Here is a 14,604-nt window from a genome sequence, read left to right as displayed (position 1 = left end):
TTTGTGGCTGCAGTCTAACTATATAAGCCTCATTTCCCCTCTTCCTTGTCTTATAGGCTGCGTTGTACTTGCAGGCATCCAGAGGCAGTTTACTTGCAAGCCTCCTTACAAAACCCTTTATCAGAAATGCACTTTTCTGCCCATTTTTCTGCCCACTCCTACATATGCTGCTTGCTACTGGTCCATCTTAACTATGTGTGAGCATCTTGTTTCACTTGAAAGCTTTTCCAGAACATTCAGACTGTCAAAATAAGCTTCCTGTGAATGCACACTTATTTTGACACAGCATTCTACTTTAACCGTTGACTGTGTCTTTGGCGAGGCCATTAGCTTTATTTTAGGCAGTCTCTAAGAGAGACCAAGATGGATGATGCCCTCCTCCTCATGTGCATACCTCATTGATCCTCTCCTCTGACAGTGTTGAACACATCTCCTCACTTCTAACCAAAGGTTACAGCAGAAGTAATGGGACATGAGTTTATATTAGGTTCTAAAAAGACTGTGTCGTCCATCTTGGGGTCACTCCATCTTGTATTTTGGTCTGAAGGAAACAATGTTGTGCACTGCCTTGTGGAGAGACCCATGCATCCAAGAACTGATGGAGTTCTATGATCAACAGCCAACAAGAAAGTGGACTTTCCCAATAGCCGCATGAGTTTGGATTAAGACAAGACTTTAGATCAGACTGTAGCCCTACTTGGCAGCTTTAAAAGAAACTTCAAGAACCTCTTTGATCCAGAGAAACCCAGATAAGCTCTTCCTGGATTCCTGATTCATAGAAACTATGAGGCAATAAATATTTGTCATTTTCAACTTTTAAGTTCTAGTATAATTTGTTATTCCATAAAGATAACTAATACAAGTATCCATGTTCCTAAGTTTAGAGAAGATCACCTATTTGACTTTGAATCATACATGCCTACCATGGATGTTTTAAGTCAATTGCTACCATTTAAATTGTTACTTCTAACCCCTACCAGTAGATTTGAGGTATTCAAACTTCAAACATCCTGAAAAATAGTTTGACTTGGTTCATTACAAGTGTTTTCTTCCATCAAAACACAACACAAAGTCTTCTAATCTTGCAAATGCATTGTAAATCAACATTTGAAAGTGCATATCCAGGGGCATATATGCAATTTCACAAAGATAAAATTAGCTAAATGCTTGGAATGTTTTTCTCTAGGGTCACAATTTTAATTCAGCTGTATAGTGACATAACGTAAGGCATAAGATTTTAGGTTTTAAAAATCAAATGACTCTCATGTAGGTGGCACAGTGTCTATGTATAAGTATGCCCTATTTCCCTAGGCATTAATTTGACTTCTTAAGCTGAGAAAAGCCATCTTTTTCCTAGAAAGAACCCCACCAATTATCCTTTTATTATATTTTCATAATAACAAATATTGCCTCGTGCAAGATTTCCCCATTAGTGTTTTATATTTAAGTGCACACAGTCTGTTTAATCCTTCAACTTTATCATACTTCACTGATTAATCTAGTTTAAATACCATAAAAGTCCATAACCATTGCTATAAAAACCTATGCTTGCTTATTAAACTAGCTACTTTGCTACTGTCAAATGCAAGCAATAAAATTGTGCATAAATATAATGGAGCAAACATTTTTTGCAATGGCTAAATAGATTTTATCTTGTGCATATGAATGCCTTCAATTTAATTCAAACACACGATGAGCAACTAAAATATATTTTGTATAAATATACTTTAATATTTAAACTGTGCCTATGGCTATCTGGTATAGGTGCCTCTTCACTGAATAGTCTGACATGATATATGTATTTTTATTTTTAATACACACAAAAGACTCAACATTTTCACAATTTTCATAGGGAGAAGAGACTTCAAATTCTGGATAGTCTGGACAACTAAAATATATAGATTTGTGTTACATACAACTTAATGATTTGTTATTTTACTCTTAAATAATTATGGTGGGTACACTAAAAAATTGGGGGAAATCTTAAAACATGGGAAAGAAAAATATTCTAATTTTGTTACTCTAATACCACCTGATCTTAATTGCTTTGTAATTATTTCCTGTAGTGGATGCCAAAAAGCTTTATTAATATTAGAAAAGGTTTAGCAATTTTTCCCAAAATTTATATTAATGCCATGTTGTCAGCAGAGCTTTGAACATAGCAACTTCAGGAAAAGTCACATAACTGAAGGACTGACTAAAGATCTCCAAGCCCACCCAAGTATATGCTCTTATAAATAAGAGCAGTGGGTTCCATCGTTAGCTCAGACTGGGGCTTGCTCATCACCATAATGACAGATGGCTTTAAAAAATGTCCAACACTGGATAGAGATGAATAGGCTGTTTGGCTTCTTACTCAGCAGTACTGTATCTGTATTTTTTTTTTCTTTTCCTGGTTTATCACTGCATACTTTTCACATCCATAAGGGAGATTAGTGTTCTCTGGGAAATGGAAACTGTTAATACACATCCATCAATAGAGAACAGAATGAACAGAGATAAACAAAAAATACATTCCATTTTTCATCAAATTCAGAGAGAAAATGATCTATTTTTCATTCAGTCAATGGATGGCTAAAAATATCCTGGACTTACTATTCCTCCTTGTGTCTAAACACAATTCTTAAGTCTTAATTCATTAGACTAATGTGTTTATAAGGCAGTTGAAATGTCAAAGCTCTGCTGGATTTAGTATAAACTTAAATTCCATTACCTGGCAGGCATTAATTGCTTATGGAGCATAGGGATTCTTCCCAAGGGTCTTATATGTTTCCTTTTGTCATTTTGCTAACTATTCTGTCTAGACGAACTTAAAGCCCTTAATCCACCATTGGGATCAATAAACTGCACAATAATTCAGTCCTAATAATTAGCTTTCACTTAAACACAAATGGTCATTTCATTGTGAACTGCAGTACAAAATGATAATGAAATAATTAAAAAGACAGATGAAAGAGTGACTTAATAGGGAAGAGGCCTTACTGTTCAATTAGAGGCATTACCATTCAACCTTTTTATTACTGCCACAACCTTTCAATTTTTAAAAAAATAATACTTCAAGCTCTGCTCATTTAACCCATGGCAGTATCACTATTATATGCCATCTTATGATGGGAGCCTTATGCCTCAGACTCCTGTTAAGCAGTTGTCTTTCTGAAACTATTAAAATGGTGAGTATTCCATTCAAAGATCTATAAATTGTATATAAATTATACTACTATAGTGTCCTGAGTCCTCATATTAGAAATTTTTTGAGCCTTGCATTAAAAAATAAAACAATTAGCTCTGCATGGTTCCTTGGAAATAGCTCTCAAATTGTATACAACAGTTTCAAGATACTTTATGTTCTGAAATAAATTGTAAAGGCATCTCATTTTTCCTCTCAGGGAATTCCCTAGGATAGTCCACAGTACAAAAATTCTTCCTATTTGCTGACCTGACAAGTTAGTTCTAAGTCCAAAAAAAGGTACCAAACTTCATTAACCTTTTAATGCATTTTCACAGATGTAGGGTGATAGATATGTTTGAATCTTTAAGATCAAAGCACTAGCCTAATAGCAAAATCTTCCACTTTACCTTTGCCTTGTCCTGTTTTTAATTTCTGCTCTACCCTCACAAGGATATGGACAAGCCGTACTTCTGCTTTGCCAGGAGCTGAAGACATTCATAATCAATTTCAGCAAAACCTGCTACTGTTCTTGCTATTGGCACAGGAGACAGGGCCCCTGGGCTTCCCCAGGCCCTTTGAAAATAAGGGCAAAAATCTCCAGGCAAAGTTTCAGCTCATTAATCCTGATCAAACTTGTAAAAACATACTACAAAATGGACATCCCAAGTGAGACAGAGCAGTATTTTCCTACATACAGAGGCAATAGATCTTTAACTTAGAAAAATCTGCATCATGTCAATATTAAGAAGACTTTCCCCATAATCCTCACATGCAATCATTAATATCTGGCACAAAGTAGGAATAGGGATTCAAATATTTGGTTAATGAGTAAGTGCAGAAAGCTTTTAAAATGAAGGCATCCATTCAGTTCACTCCTATCTTTCATTGCCTTTATTATATAGGGCTACAATCTGAATTGACCAGCTGTTACCCAAAGTCAAAGCCAAACCAACAAACCTACAAACAAGAATCAACACATACAAGATCATCTTCCTGAAGTTTGACACAGCAGAGTCCCCTGGTAAGAATTTAACCTGAACCAATAATAGGCAAGTACACACATGAACATCCTACCTACCTATTGGGTTTTTTTTTTTTTTGGCTTTTTTTTTTTCTTTTTTACAGTTATGGAGCAGAACTCCTACCACACACCACACACAGTCTATGATGTAACATACAGCTTGTATTTCAGGGTTTTTCCTTTTACCTCGATTATTCTGAATTTTTAAATCTATCAATTGGCAAGAGTTTTGGATAAATTATAGACAGGCAATATTAAGTGGAAGCTATAATGAAATATAGCCTGTACTTAGACACAGATCAGACAAAATTAACCTTTAAAATTTAAGCCGTTGGTACAAATCAGACCAGTGGTCTTCAAAACAGCACAGCAGTACATACATGGTCCGTAAACGTGGTACTACAGAGTTCAAGTTTCTTTCAATGAAGAGTTATACTTACTTCTTAGATACACTAAATTCACAGGACTTGCACAACCTTCTAACACTAGTGAAATCCTCATGGACCATATTAGAAAATGAAGAATAAGGATCAGCAGCTCATTCATTCATTATTCCAATATTTCCAAAACTTACTTCTTAAGAATCCCAAACACTGCTTTAAGATTTCTGTTCCCATACCTTGATCTCCTGAATCCCTGTAGCAAGAATGGGTCTCGAGAATTCAATCAATACTAGGTGTACAGATAAAATTGTCTTTATAGACTACAGAATGATATTTTGTTCAGTTCACCTAGTGTCATAGAAATTCAAAGTCACTTCCTTCCTTCACATTGATTCAAAGCATATAGTGTTCTCTCAGATAAGTTTTCTTTCATTTAGTTTTGAGTAAAAAGGAATATTTCATGTCAGTAACTAGTATTTTCTAAGTGAATAAATGAGCACGATTGTTTATCATTCAGTGTTTTAGTTTAGTTTCTCACAACCAACCTTGAGTCACAACTCAAAAAGTTACTACTTTTCAAACTGACTTTCTCCAACTATTAAACTGAGAGTCTAACTCTGAGTTATTCTAAATTCATTAGGATTTTGCTCACTTGTCCATTTCTTGCAAATTAGCTAGCTGGCCTCCTTTTAAAATCTATTGTTTTACTTTATAAAATAAAGTATATTCTGATTCTTATATTAGCATCTTATGAGGATAGAATGTGATACTTATGTCATTATTAACTCTGTTTATATCAACTAAACTGTACATGAAATGATCCACATAATCATGAAGGCTAACTTAAGACAGAGACCCAGTACTAATTGTTCATACCAATTTCTATGTGTGACAGTTTCTACAATTCCAATTTTTTTTCTAAAAGAAAAACTCAAGTCAATACCAGAGATTTATATTCCAACATGAGAAATAATTCTTTCAAATTTATTTCCTTCTATTCACTGGTCATTTTCTTAATTCATTTTATGAATCAAACTTGATTTCTCATTGACCTTTAACTTGGAGTTTAACCCATTGGTAAAGACATTTTATACCTTGTTCTTTGTATTCAATTCTCAGTTTGCATGGACTCTTATAGTCAAAGATTTAAGACAGAGAAAGTGAATGGACAAGAACAGAGACTCAGTATATTTCAATGTGTCAGGATTTTCATCTTTCACTTTAACTATCACTTTTGTGGTCCTAACTATCTTGACATTTCTAAACATGGCAAGCTTCTTAATGTCGTCTGTATTACCATACAGTGTTCCCTTTGCCAGAAACATCCTTTACTGTGGCAACTCAATTTTCTGTGAAGGGAGCTCAGAAGTTCCATTCTCTGAAGCTTCCTTCATCTTGTCTACACCCTGACCTTGACAGAGTAATTCCATTCCTCTTCTCTGCCAATAATGACTGATTTCCCCCCTTATTTCTTGACTCATTCAAATTCATTATTTAGTTGTGCAGGCTGGAATACTTTTAATTTTACTTTTTTCTTTCAAAATTCTTACTCTTCACCTTCTACAACTGGTCTGTCAATTCTGCTTTTTCCAGAATTCCTCATCAAGAAGTAAAGCTTCTTTAATGCAAAGGAAACAATCCACAAAACTAAAAGGCAACTGATGGATTGGAAAAAGATATTTGCAAATGACCTATCAGATAAAGGGCTAGTACCCAAAATCTATCAAGAACGCACTGGACACCACACCCTAAAAACTAATAATCCCATGAAGGCATGGGCAGAAGATGTGAGTAGACACTTCTCCAAAGACAACATTGCGATGACCAATAGACACATGAAATGAAGCTAGACATCCCTCATTATCAGAAAAATACAAATCAAAATCACATTCAGATACCAGCTTATGCTGGCCATAGTGGCTAAAATGAACAAATCAGGAGACTATAGATGCTGACGAAAATGTGGAGAAATGGGAACAGTCCTGCACTGTTGGTGGGAATGATGGTGGTTCTTAAGTAGTCTCCATGCCTCCATTTTCACTTTGTAAAGGCTTCCCCCCACTCAACGTATTTCTACAGATCAATTTCTGACCATGGTTAAATCAAAAAAAACTACCAACATTCAGGAGACACACCACAATCTGGCAGCATTTATCATTCTTATTTTCACTGTTCCTATTCGACACATTTTAGTCTATATTCCAACTAGAATAAATGTTCTCTAATTCCCTAAATACTTGTAATAATTTATATTCTTATTCATTGTTCACTCCCTTTCTCCCTACAGGGAGATTATAACCCTGCTCATTGTCAAAGGACCTCTAGTTCGCTTAAGACATATGGTGCTCTTAAGTATTGATGCCTACCGCATCAATTTTAGGCTTGGCCATGTGGCTTCCTTTGGTATCACATGTGGAGGTCTTACACATGCCACATCTAGATAGAACCATGATGGCGTGGTTTGGCTCATCTTGCCTTTCTGTTCGCAGGAGAGGGGAAATGCCTCACACTGGGCTGCTTCTTCAACCCAATCCCTAAGTGAGAACCTACAAGAGTAGAGCTCAAGCAGCCAGTCTCATCCATCCTTTGTTTACACTCAAGATTCAATTTCCTCTTCAAGTATTTCTATTAATACTTCAAGCACTACTGAAATTCCTTTGTGAGATTTTCCTTCAAGTCAAAATTCACAGCTTTTTCAACACGGATCACTTTGTATATTATAAGCACAAATTCATAGCACCAGTCACACTGCATTTTACTTGTTCACATGTGTTTTTATCTCTTCAACCACAAGATGACTTTTTAGGGCAGAAACTTTTTATAAGGACTTCCTGTGACTAACATTCACCCTGGAAAATGCTAAACTCCATTAAGTGTTCAGAACAAAACGTTCCACGATTGCTCAATTAACAATGCACCATTCAACACTGAAGGAATAAATGTTTACCTCTAGGAGCTTTAGGGATTGGCAGTCTTTCAAAGGAAAGATTTATATATTGTGAATGCATTAACATGAGTAAATGATTTATTTTGCCAATGCTTATATAGCACCTATTATGTAGTATGTATTGTTAAGATCTTTAAAATTAACTTGTCTTAATCATCACAACAACCCTCTGAGATAGTCATTTTTATTTTCAGATGAGTGAGCCCATTAACAGAGTTTAGGTTTGCCCAAGTATTCTGTAATAGAGGAGGCATTTGTACCTCAACATTCCAATTCCAGAGCCCATTGGTTCAGTCACCCATCTACCAGTAAGTAACTTAGGACCTCACTTTCCTCATCTTTAAAAGTAAGGTATGGCCCGTGTCAAAGTTCCTGATATTTAGAGACTAAAGTTGAAATACATTCCAGAAGCTGTAAAATTTTAATTTTCTGTGTTATATTTTAATTCTGGGGGAAAGTTAGAAGTATCTTTCCCAGTTTCTCATGGGGCTGTCACCTCTGAACAAGCTTAGATGGTAACCACCATCATCCCACATGTACAACCAGTCTGCCTCTTTGGGTTCATAGGCTTCAAAGAACTCAGAAGTAGCCTCAGAAAAAAATTGCCTCCGTTTAATTACTCAAACAAAAAAAAATATATACAACTAGTTAATAGGTATGAACAATATTTAATTTTTTGATGGAATAGCAAAAGTTAAAGGGAAAATGACAAATATAATGTATGTGTTCTAAAAATTCACATATTCACAGATCAACTTCATTTGTGTATGAATATCTCTATATTTCTAAAGTGAATATAGATGAGGTCATTTTTCAACATATTTTGAAATAAAACCTAACTGTATTTTTATGTACCCAGAAGCCAGAACATTTGAAAAAGTCCCAAGCATTAAAAGAAATCTAAGGTCATGGAACTGAGACTATTACTGCTGCCTCCTAGGAAATTAAAAATGTACTAGAGGAAAAAGAATATCTTGATATTAAGAGAGCACTAAAAAAACTGTAATCTGATTTACTTAAATGAGTGTGGGTACCACTTTTGCTCACTGTACAAATGTGATTTTCAAGCACAGAGCTGTGCATATTAGAGAGAACTGTAGCAACATATTTAAGGGATAAATTATTTTGTTAACTAACAACAGTCTTAGGTCATCTAAGTCACTTCTTTGTCTGGATTCAGTCCATTTTCCATCCTACCAATGTGTCATCTCTCTCATTTCACTACAAAGGAATGTTGCTAGTAATTAAGGGAACACGGGGAACATGTTATCTACGAAAGCTAACTAGTTGAGTAAATCAAATCAATGATCTTTTACCCCTAGGACTCTGACTCACATTCAGAGGAAGTTATTAGATAAAAAAATTTTTTTTTGTTTTTTTAGCAGAACCCCTATTTATCTTATTCCATCCACTTCACAGAATTTGAAACACTCTGTAAAAGTAACGAATACCGAAAACATCTTTGAGACTTTGTCCTTGGTCCAAAAGGGACCATTAGCTTTTATATTTACCTCCATTATAATTATTGGAAACTTGTGATTATTTATAATGAAGTCCATATATATATACAAATGAATTTAAAAACTACTTTTTTTTCTTCCTAAGTTCTTAGGGAAGATATCTCAAATTGAATTAATTTGTATGTGAATCATCTCTTCTGCATTCCTCCCATAAATAAGCCCTAATTATATAGGATGGAGAGGAAATAATCTTAAATACAATTAAAAATAGATACAATGAGTTGGTTTGAACAACTTTCTATGAAGGTCAATTGTTATTATTAGAATTTCTGCTTTTTCATCCAAGGACCATTGGAAGACAGATTTTGTATTTCCCTGTCAGCTCATGTTTGACTTTTGCCATTTATATAAATACAATGTAAAAAGTCATAGAAGAGGTAATGGGTGCTTCCAGCTTCTCTACTAACATAAGAAAGATGCAAGGGCTCTAATATTCCTAGTCATTGACATTTACAACTATGGGTTTGTTTTTAATACAGGGCAGTGAGCAATGTACTTAAGGCCTCAGAAAATGCTTTATGGCATATACTAAAGGTGAATCACTTTTTTACTAGATTTATTAGCTAGAGGAATTGCAATCTCAAGAGGAAATTTAGCTACTTTTAACCCAAGTAGTGCTTCTTCTAGTTATTTCCTCTCAAATTCTCAGCAGGACTCAGCCATCCTAAATGTCCTATTCAGGGATCCTGATTTCTTTCCCCCAGCTGGTTTCTGCCACCTTGGGTACTGACAGACTACTCATTAACAAACTAATTGATTTTTATTAATTATCTGTGGTATAATCTTTCCACTGTTTTCCCCCCTAGTATCTAAGCTTATTAACTCCAAACACTTACATGCACGTGTGCGTACACACACACACCCTAATTAGTCCTAAACTTCGGAATGAGAATAAACTCAAATATAGATTGATTCCACACATCAAAATGTTATTATGAAAAAGTTACCTATTCTATGTTAAAATGCCACTAACAAAATTATATGGAATTATAACTATTAAGGTAAAAATGAAATAGAATTCGGGAGAATACTAGTATGACTAAAAATAATTTAAGTATTAGTTATTATGACTAACTTTAAGAAAACTAATCAAACAGAAATGTACTTTAGGGGAGAATAAACTCTAAGTCCTGCAAGAGAACAGATAAACTTCCATACTGTTTTTCTGAAGGATTGTGCAAGTCTTTAACATGTCAAGATCAAAGTCAACAGAAAATACATTGTTAAAGTGTTAAAATCAGAAGAAGAAATGAAGTTGTAAGAAGGTAAATCTACTAGCCTAAAAACAATGTAATAGTACTAACTGATAATATGCAAGTTGGGATACAAGTTCCCACATGGTAATCTTTGTTCTACCTCTTTCTAGCTGTATGATTTGAGGCAAGGTTTTTAACTTCTCAAAGCCTCAGCTTCCTGACTTGTGATATTCAGTTAATAACAGCAACTGTCTCAACAGGTAGTTACTGAATTAAAGGAGATGATGCTTAGTACCACTCCTAGCATTAAAAAAAAAAAAAAAAAAAAAAGCTTAATTGTATATTCATGTGCAGTAACTATCACATTACCTTTTTAGTCCTATATTTATTGAGGTATGTTGGGAGCCATTTCTGAACTAAGTTGAGAGTACTCCTTGTGAGGTTAAGCCTCCCACCATCAGATGGTGACTGATGTCTAACCCCCACTCAATTATTTTTCTTGAGCACCAACCCTCCAAGGCACCTTGCTGATTGGTATCAGGAGTAACTTGTCCCCTTAGTCTAAAATATGCTGACTGCACCTTGTGAAGGAACTTATTGTAGGAACAACTTCTTTTGTGCTTATGGGACCAAACATTCCATTTCCTGAGAATCCTGTTCTTACACTTCCCCTTAAGCAAACAGACAATCCACTCCTGTTCACAAAGAAGTAACTTTTACCTATGCTATGCTAAAAACATTGTCTTGTATTTAAATGCTAAAGATACCTTCCTTACCCATATCATAAGCATCTAAATCACCTACATCCATCACTTTTGATAAAGATTATGCAGGAGTCTCCTACCAACCTATCTTCTGGGAAATTTTTACATGCCAAACAAATTTGTCATCAGAAATCATTGTCCAAGGCAAATGCCCCTTCTGTGCTGGCCCCATACATTTTTTACCATAAATAAAGCTGACTCTCAGATCAGTGCAGAGATGCCTACCCGGTGATCAGAAAGAAACTCACGGCTCTCTCATTCCCTCCCCCTTTCACTGACAAGGTCCATCCTTCAGGGAGCCTTGGACCTGCTGGAGCTAGACTCCAGCTAATGTGCATATTTCGATGTACATTATATTAATTTTAAAACATTATTCCAACTTTCTAATTAAAAATTTTTTTCTAATGTTTTTTATTTATTTTTGAGAGAGAGAGAGAGAGATGCAATACGAGCAGGGGAGGGTCAGAGAGAGAGGGAGACAGAATCCGAAGCAAGCTCCAGGCTCTGAGCTACCTGTCAGCACAGAGCCTAATGTGGGGCTCAAACCCCAAATCGTAGATCATGACCTGATCTGAAGCTGGCTGCTCAACCGAGCCACCCAGGTGCCCCCAAACTTTCTAATTTTTAATCTGATACTGAGATGCTCACAGGGTCCAATAAAGATTTCATTATGCTGGTCCCTGCTTCCTCCCAACATACACTTTCTCCGTTCTTAATATTAGGAGCACCACAGCTGATTTCCACATCAGTATCCTCTTATGATGGTCACTGGATCCAAGTAATTGTTCCACGTAAAAGTCCAGGCACCCTGTTATCCTCATCAGTGCCACAGCTTTCCCCCAACGTATCAATTTCTTATTCCTGTACTATGACACTATCTTTTTTATTGGTTTTCAAATAACTTATGAATAAACTTCAACACATATTGTCTTTAGTACTAGTACTTATTAAAGCAATATATTGTTGCTTTACTAAGATCTATTTGTGGAATTCAAGAACAGGTAAACAAATCATGTACAATCTCAAAAATGATTTTTCTCTTGTATTTAAATTATTAATTGAAATACAGTTGATGTTTAAGTTTCATTTGTAAAAGCAGTGATCCAATAGTTATGTACACTGTAAAAGATTTGCTACTCAGTGTATTACAGGATTATAAGCTATAATTCCCATACTTTACCTTTCATTGTCAGGAGTTATTTCCTAATTGGAAGTTTGTACCCTCTAACAGTTTATTGTTGATAATCATTCTTCCCTAAGAACTTCCAATACACTTTGAATCACATTGGAGAGCCAGAAGGAAGTTAACAAGCATGGGTTCTTAACTAAAGTGAAAGGTTTTCCACCCCAGATAAATCTGTTAGTAGGTTCTCTATATAGAATGCTTTAACAAGGTTTAGTGGATCAACAATGAATGACTGAAGCATCAGATATTGGGGATAAATCTGTTGTAGCAATAGAATTTGGCAGGCGATTCTAAGCAGGGAGTGAAGGAACAAATGCAACTAGGAATTATCTCAATGTTTCTAGCTTGGATAGAACAAACAGTATGAGGACTGAGTTTTGGCAGAAAATATAAGTTTTACTTTTTAAATGCAGGGTGTGCACCTGTTCTGGGGGAAACACAGATAACATGTTCAGGAGAAAAGCTGATACAAGAGAAATAGCATCTGCCAAACTAGTCAATGGCCAGTAGATGATATATTACCAGTGGAGAAGATCCAGAAGGGATGAGAAGCATACACATACAAAAAAAATTAAAATAAAAAATAAACCACATATACAAAAAGTATAAATTTTCTGTATTTGTAGAGCTGATGGAAAACATGGAGCCAGAAAACAGTGACTCACTCAGAATTGTCAGGAGAATTGGAAGGATGAGCAGAAGACAAGAAACTGACAATTCTAAAACGTAGAGGTGATTTCCGCCAACCCCCCATTGTTCAGTAAACAAAGACCAATCGTCTACAAAGAATGAAAATGATTGGCATTGTAGTTCATGAACTTTCCTCTAGATGTGTACTTCTGGAGGAAAATGTAAAAGCTAATGAAACCATTTTTTTAAGGACTGCATAAAACTTCAAGAATGTGAAATCATAGTTCTAAGTTTCAATTTTACAAACCAATTAGAATTTTTGTGTATCAAGGTAATCACATTGTACTTATAAAAAAAAAGGTGATTGATAGGAAATTAACACTATAGCCAAAGATGATGTATAAAAGGATCTCAACTTTAAATGTTAGTATGTTATTATGAGCTTCAAGGGGGGGGGGATTGCTTTTTTTTTATATTCAAATAGAAATTAAAATTAAAACAATACATGCACACTTTTTCCAGCTGGGTTATATTCAGTTTTCACTGGGAGAATAAAAGGCAAGTAGGTCTTTGATAGCAGGAAAGAAACAATACCATTAGAGAAAGCTCATTTATCTAGCATCAAAATACTTACACAATTTTCTAAGATGTAACTAACCAGAAACTATACAATCTGCAAATTATGATTTGTGGTATTCCTGAACTTCCATTTACTACCTTACTAGGCAGATTTCTTCTGTGATAAACTGTGAGATTTAATGAAGTCATGCTAATAGGAGTAAGCTCAAATCCTGGTGAGAATCCTAGAATAGCAAAAAGGAAATCAAAGATTCTAACTAGTTAGATCTTTTGAAAAATGTTCACTTGGGCAGGGAGCAAGGGAATTAGAGATCTACCTTTGTGCTTTTATCCTTGTAGGTCAGTTAATAGTCTTATCACAGGTCCAATAGGATTGGATTCTATTTTATGTAGCAACACTCATCAAATGATATATTGCTATTTAAATTCTAGCACCACATCTTGTTCTTTGCTGTGCTTAATATTAAATTTACTACTCATAAAAATAAGCCAATGACAGTGACTGAAAGCCCACAAAGACTGCTATTTACCTTTTTGTCTTATGCATCTCGGTTTCAGACCTCAACATTAAATGCAAAGTGTTCCAGAATTTTGAGAAACAGAAACAAAGTGAACGAAATCATTGTATAAGCCACTTTATAATTGCAAGCATTTTAAATGATACTCTATTTCTTATTTTTCCTCTTTTCTATTTAATGATAGCCACCATACAAGACTGAAAATTCAGCAATTTGGGGGAGACTTCCTAAGAGTGATGACCAAATTATTTCTATGAAGGATTTGTCAAGAGATGAAAATATTCTGACCCCAATACCACAAAGTCAACTTCAGAAAGCCAAAAAGAATTGCCTTAGATCTCCATGACATCTGCCGGAACCTTTCCTGCCTTCCAGCTATCCAGCCGTGTGGTGGCTGCAATCCACACAGTGGAATTACTGTCCTGCACAGCTCCCCTTCAGAATAAAGATCCTCATGATAACATTTTAGTGTGCAGGATGTCTGAGCCAATTCCAATGATCTGAGACATAACAATTTCAGCACAATTTTAGGCACACTGCAGGTGTTCAGTACCTTCCCCCCGCCCTTCCCTTTCTCCAAAAGCATAAAGCTTGTTCAGGAACAAATAATTATAGTGAATAAACAAATTTTTAAAACAGATACATACATATGTAGACACATCTACTATATGTTATGTCGTAAGCACTTTGT

General features: G+C 35.2%; 1 long non-coding RNA gene across 2 annotated transcripts; it reads left to right on the top strand.

The window, feature by feature from the left end:
• The first annotated feature begins 7,801 nt into the window (after positions 1-7,801).
• LOC115294142 lies at positions 7,802-14,376 on the top strand. 2 transcript variants are annotated; one of them, XR_003909746.1, is made up of 4 exons: positions 7,802-7,828; positions 10,212-10,305; positions 12,813-12,918; positions 14,098-14,376. It is a non-coding gene; the product is annotated as an uncharacterized LOC115294142 (long non-coding RNA). The 2 variants fall into 2 exon arrangements; XR_003909745.1 differs by having other exon boundaries at positions 7,816-7,871.
• The last annotated feature ends 228 nt before the right edge of the window (positions 14,377-14,604 follow it).

This window comes from Suricata suricatta, chromosome 6, assembly GCF_006229205.1.
Source record: "Suricata suricatta isolate VVHF042 chromosome 6, meerkat_22Aug2017_6uvM2_HiC, whole genome shotgun sequence".
NCBI lineage: Eukaryota > Metazoa > Chordata > Mammalia > Carnivora > Herpestidae > Suricata > Suricata suricatta.
The sequence above is the reverse complement of the archived record's forward strand: the minus strand, read 5'-3'. Positions and strand labels throughout refer to the sequence as shown.